Source organism: Kryptolebias marmoratus, linkage group LG7, assembly GCF_001649575.2.
Source record: "Kryptolebias marmoratus isolate JLee-2015 linkage group LG7, ASM164957v2, whole genome shotgun sequence".
NCBI classification, from domain to species: Eukaryota; Metazoa; Chordata; class Actinopteri; order Cyprinodontiformes; family Rivulidae; genus Kryptolebias; species Kryptolebias marmoratus.
The window spans coordinates 10,017,949-10,023,663 of record NC_051436.1 but is presented as its reverse complement, the minus strand read 5'-3'; the positions used below and the strand labels follow the sequence as shown (position 1 = coordinate 10,023,663).

The following is a 5,715-nucleotide window of genomic DNA, read 5'->3' as shown; positions in this document are numbered from 1 at the left end:
GCAGCTGTGGTTGTTGTTGGTGTAGCTGTGGTTGTGACAGCCGTGGTTGTTGGTGCAGCTGTGGTTGTGGTTGGGGCAGTTGTGGTTAGGACAACTGTGGTTGTTGTTGGAGCAGCTGTGGTTGTGGCAGCCGTGGTTGTTGTTGGTGCAGCTGTGGTTGTGGTTGGGGCAGTTGTGGTTGGGGCAGCTGTTGTTGTGGTTACAGCAGCCATGGTTGTGGTTGGGGCAGTTGTGGTTGTGATTGGAGCAGCTGTCGTTGTTGTTGGAGCAGCTTTGGTTGTTGTTGGAGCAGCTGTAGTCGTTGCTGGAGCAGTTGTAGTTGTTGGAGCAACTGTGGTTGTTGTTGGGCCAGCTGTGGTTGTGGCAGTTGTGGTTGGGGGAGCTGTGGTTGTTGTCGGGGCAGCTGTGGTTGTTGTCGGGGCAGCTGTGGTTGTGGTTACAGCAGCTGTGGTTGTTGTTGGTTCATGAGTCGTTGTTGTTGCAGCCATTGTCTTTAATGTTTGTGCCACTGTGATATTTATACAAAAGATTAATTGGTTTTGTTTTTATTAATTGGTTATTTTTTTGTTTATATAGCTTTTATCTAATGATTCATGACTTACCTGTAAGTACTAGCACCATTTTTAATACATTTTTTGTCCCCATTCTTGATCCAGTTTTTGTCTGTAACATGAGACAGTAACAACAACATTACTTTTACATTACATTTTTTTTATTTTTAGTATTAAAAAAGCTATGTTATCATTCCTTTCGATGTCAGTTTTAGTTAGGAATTCATACCAAAAGAAAAACAATAGAAAGTTTGATATTGTCCTTTAATCATAACTTGTAATGTTTAGAACTATACCATGTTTTTTAAATAAATTTTATATTGTTGTAAGCATTTAATGCCTTCATAACTGTTGATTTCCCATTTATCTTCTTTTCAGATTTTGTATTGGTTTTACTAGCAGTCACTACCATATTGCTTATAGTATTTTTTTCCACTTTTAAATAAACTTATCTATTATGCTAAGTATTTTTTTGGTTGTTGCCTATTGTTCTTTCTTTTTACTTTTAAAAGAAACAAAAGTGAGTCAAGTGATCAAAGAATTAAATTAACATATTAACATGCTCGATTTTATTTGTAGTATTTTTTCCACAACACTAGCATTTCTGGTTTATAAAAAGAAAAACTAACAAATTGTTTCTCAACCATATTTAAAATAGCAGTAATGTCACTTCTCCTCAATTCAAAAGTATGAGTTTAACATTTAAAAAAAAAAAAAAACATCCAGTGATCCCAACCAATGTTATGTTTTACATTTTTTTAACAGGATATACATTGATTACATCAAAAGGTATATGGTACCTAATATTAAGCACATACCCTATTGACCAAAGTTCGTAAGAGTTTTCTTGAGGAAAAGATGAAAAAACAAAACAAAACAAAAACAAGACAATGAAGGCCTAGTATTCCTTCAAGAAAGCCATAATTCTTGCTATTTCGCCTGATAAAGTTTTAAAAGAAGATCCTGCGTGATATTTTAGCCCTCAGCCTGATGGGTGTGACTCACACCCGTTTCACCAAATTTTAGCTCAGTATCTGCAAAATAGTTACAGCCATATTTTGTGATTTCTAAGTTCAACTACCTGTCAACCATTTTAAATTGGACTGACTCCAAAAGTTAATCACTTGTCGATGTACATCCAAGTATGACTTTCTCATAGTTTTACTAATAACTGTCCATTGGTTCATAAGGTATTTTGATAACAGACAAACACAGGCAATAATAAATAATTACAGTAGAACAGTCATTGTCTCCACTAAAATTTATTTAGTGAAGAAAACTTGCTTTCTATTCTAAATAAACAATTTAATTTACTAGTTTGGTGTATGTTTTAATTCTTCAGGTGTCATTTCATACATTCCTTAAGTGGTTTTGTGAAATATTTGTGACTCTATATTTTAATCTTGAAAGTTCTGAACAAGACCTAACAATTAAGGTCTTTCTGGGACATGATCATGAAAAGCTGTTTTGGTTTTGTGTTGTTTTGTTTTATCAGAAAAACAACAAAGTAAAATGAGGCATGGACTATAGTATAAGAAACTAAAGTAGAATTTACTAGAAATGAGAAAAGCATAAAAGTAAAAACAGCTGTCTTATGGCTGTTTCAAACTTGGTTCTTTACCAGCACCCAGCAATTCTTCAACCTCATTTAAAAGCTTGTGTTAAGCCTTGTTAATTATTTTTTTAGTCCTGTCAGCTTCAGTCATGGTTAAGTTTGTATGTTAACTATAGAATGCAAAAGGTACACCTGGCAAGGTTAACCTGTCCTCTGCTTGTAAAAAATGAACTAAGCGTTTCAAAAGTCCTATTCACACGGGATTAGTTTTACCTAGGGACCACATGCTATTTGTAATAATTACGGAGATTGTCTGTTTGTTAATCATGTGCAAATCGGCCATATCAGTAATTTGTAAAGTAAAAATTCCCCCGCAAATTACTGACTATATTTTGCCGAACTCCGAGGTCCTATGATAATACCAATCCAATGTGAACATGCATCTCTGTGATTTGGATTAGGCGTTTTTTGTTTCTGGGCACATTTTTATTTGCTTTTGGCAATGGAGGCTGCATTGGAGTGCATAGATAACCTTTTGTGTCCTGGGCCAGCAAAACCCTATCAACCTGTGATGGTTGCCATAAAAAAGAAAAGGCTGAAGAGAAGGAGCAAAATCACATGCAAATGGTGGCTTACATCATGCATTGCTCTGTACGGTAAGAAGAATTTTCTCCTGTTTGTAACATACTATACAGCCGGCTAGCGCTGTACAATGCAAGCGGATTTTACGCAGCGTGTTAACATCATATCTGGAAGATGTCCATAAGTTTAAGCAAAATCTCAGGCTTCGGTTATCCCGTGTGAATGCGCCACAACAAAAACCAAAGGTTGGGGAGAAATTTATTTATTATATGGGGTCCTCAGATAATGTTTATACTGTGCGAATAGGGCTTAAAAGCCAAAGCAGAACAACTCCTGACCAAGCATCAATATGTGATGAGTTTGGAATGAAAATTCACCACATTCTCAAATACATCCTCATATTTTATCAATGACTTGGTTTCAGTTTTCATTGTTGGTTTCAAAACTAAACATTGCACTGAAAACAACATTCAAAATAAGCATCTCAAATAAAATGAAATGTCTTAAGGTGTTTGTATTGTTGGTTTTTTTGTTATATGTTAATGATACTGAACTAAATTTATTGATTATTTTTTGTATGTTGTCATTGTAAAATTTATTTAAGTGAAAATTTTTATTAACAATTAAAAACAAAATTTATTTTGTGAAAAAAGTTTGTTTAGTTTTTGTTAAAGTGTCATAACTGAAATTTTTGCTGATAAACCATTGTCTGGTTGTCTGGAATGATGATGAGTTTCCTGTTTAAAAACAGTATATTTTAAGCCTCACTAAAGATAAACTCAATATTGCTTTAAACCTCCTTGGAGGGATTGAGTTCTTCTTTTTTTAAAACTGTTGAATTACAATAAATTAATAAATAATGCTCAAAACTCATTCTAAAGATTGATTTTCTTGGTGTCCGAATTTGATGTTTCGTCTATTAAAATAAAATTTTGAAACACTATTTTAGGAAATACTCCAAAATGCACACAAAATGGTATTCAGAAGAATGCACATTAACTGCAGTATACTTTAGCTGGAGATGTTTGCATTAATGATCGCTTCACTGTTTGTCCTTTTCATTTTCCAGTATTTTGCTTAATTGGAATTTGATGGCAGCCTGAAACATTACATTTTACCCAGCTGCACAGCCTTTTTGAAACCTAGGTTGTTAGAGCTGACATGTAATAAGTAGTGTAATATAAAAAAATATGTCAAACCTCTCCAAAATGACATTCTTGTTGGCCGAAGTTTTTAAAAAATTGAGTAAAATTTACAAAGGATCTCACCCAATACCTGTGTATATGGGGAGCCCAAAATAATTAGTCCCTAAACGTGACAAAGTATAGCATTATGTATAACCAATTATGAATTATGAACTTGTTTTTTTTTCTTTCGTCTGTTCCCTTTTCAGGGGTCGCCACAGCGACTCATCCTCCTCCATCTAGCTCTGTCTTCTGTGTCCTCTGTCCTCACTCCAACTTCCTCCATGTCCTCTCTAACTGCATCCATATATCTCCTCTTTCTCTCTTTCCTGGCAGCTGCATCTCTAACATCCTTCTACCAATATAGCCACTGTCCCTCCTCTGGACATGTCCAAACCATCTCAGTCATGCCTCTCTAACTTTATCTCCCAGTCCTTCAACCTGTGCTGTACCTCTGATAACCTAATTCCTAATCCTATCCATTCTGGTCCTTCCCAACGAGAACCTTAAATATAACAATATATTATTGATAATCATTTATTATGAGAAAATGTAGAGTTGGTTACAAATAGAGTATAAATTCAGCAATGAACTTACCAAAAGCAGTAGATAAATCCAAACAATCCTTGGTAACTATCCTGCTGTCTCTTAAACTCTTGTTATGCCACCCCTTTGTTGGGGCTTATATATTGGGTGTACCTTAAAAGTCTGACGTGGCTAAAGAATTTTGTCTGAAACAATTGGAGCTGTCAGCAGAGAATGTTTAAAAGCAACTCCCTGAGCAACCATTATTCCAGCAAGGTTGATGCTTTTGGCAATGTCACAGTCCTTAGAATTATTGTTTTAATTCCTCTGAAGTGATCCAACTGGAAACTCTGATCCTTTTGAATGACAGGTGTGACGCTTTACAATTTGAGCTATTCTGTAATTTCACACACTTTATAAAATACAACAGATTCGCTGGTGCTTTGGTTTCAGGTATATGGTAAGAAAAACGTTAATCAGCAAAAAGCAAAGAAAAGATTCAACATGGTTACATTTTTTTTAAAAAGAGCTGTAAGCTATATGTAAGAGATGTTTCATTATTAACTGTAAAGGCAAGGCTGTTTGTTTTACCTTCTTTGTATCAAGTTGACAGGTCCAAAGAAACCAAATTTACCACTGACGCACACAGAGTTTAAATATTGAATCACTGACCGGTGACATTCTGTTTTGATGAATCAGCAGTAGCCCAAAATAAACATGCTTAAAAACTTAATACCTTAATAACAAAAGCATCATGCAAAGTAAATATTTCATGAACCCACATTTGAGAACATGCCATTTCGGTCAGATGTAAGGCCATATGATTTTTACTCTAATAACCAGACGGCAGGTCTCTGTTGTGGATACAAATAAAAACAGAAAGGTGTTTCAGAAATGTAGAATAAATATCCGTAAATATATAATATATAATACGTTTCATTTTTAAACAATCAACTGACATTTGAATTGAAAACAGTTAGCCTGAACTAGTGATAGAACTAATAAAACAGAAAACAAGACACTAACATTTTGGGGGTTTAAAACAAGTAACTTATTGCAGAATCACTGTTCAAAAAGTAATATTTGGATGTTTCAGAGTACAAGATAAGTCATACATGTTTGTGTAAATTATAAATTCAGAGCATGGCAATCACAAACGCTTCCTCTCATTCTCTACTTTTTAACCGTGACTAGACTTATTTTCCTGTTTTCTTATCTGAGGAGATTTCTCAATTCAAACTGAAAAAGTGCACAATCTGCATGAGGGTGCACATTGATTAGATACAAAACTGCACTGTAAATTCTGGAAACTTCCTTC

The 5,715-nt window shown here is 34.7% G+C and overlaps 1 long non-coding RNA gene across 1 annotated transcript; it reads right to left on the bottom strand.

Annotated features, from left to right (window-relative positions):
* Positions 1-7: 7 nt before the first annotated feature.
* On the bottom strand, positions 8-4,516 carry LOC112450132. The gene is made up of 3 exons (XR_003038685.2): positions 4,470-4,516; positions 603-663; positions 8-508 (listed from the first exon to the last, which is right to left on the bottom strand). It is a non-coding gene; the product is annotated as an uncharacterized LOC112450132 (long non-coding RNA).
* Between the last annotated feature and the right edge of the window lie 1,199 nt (positions 4,517-5,715).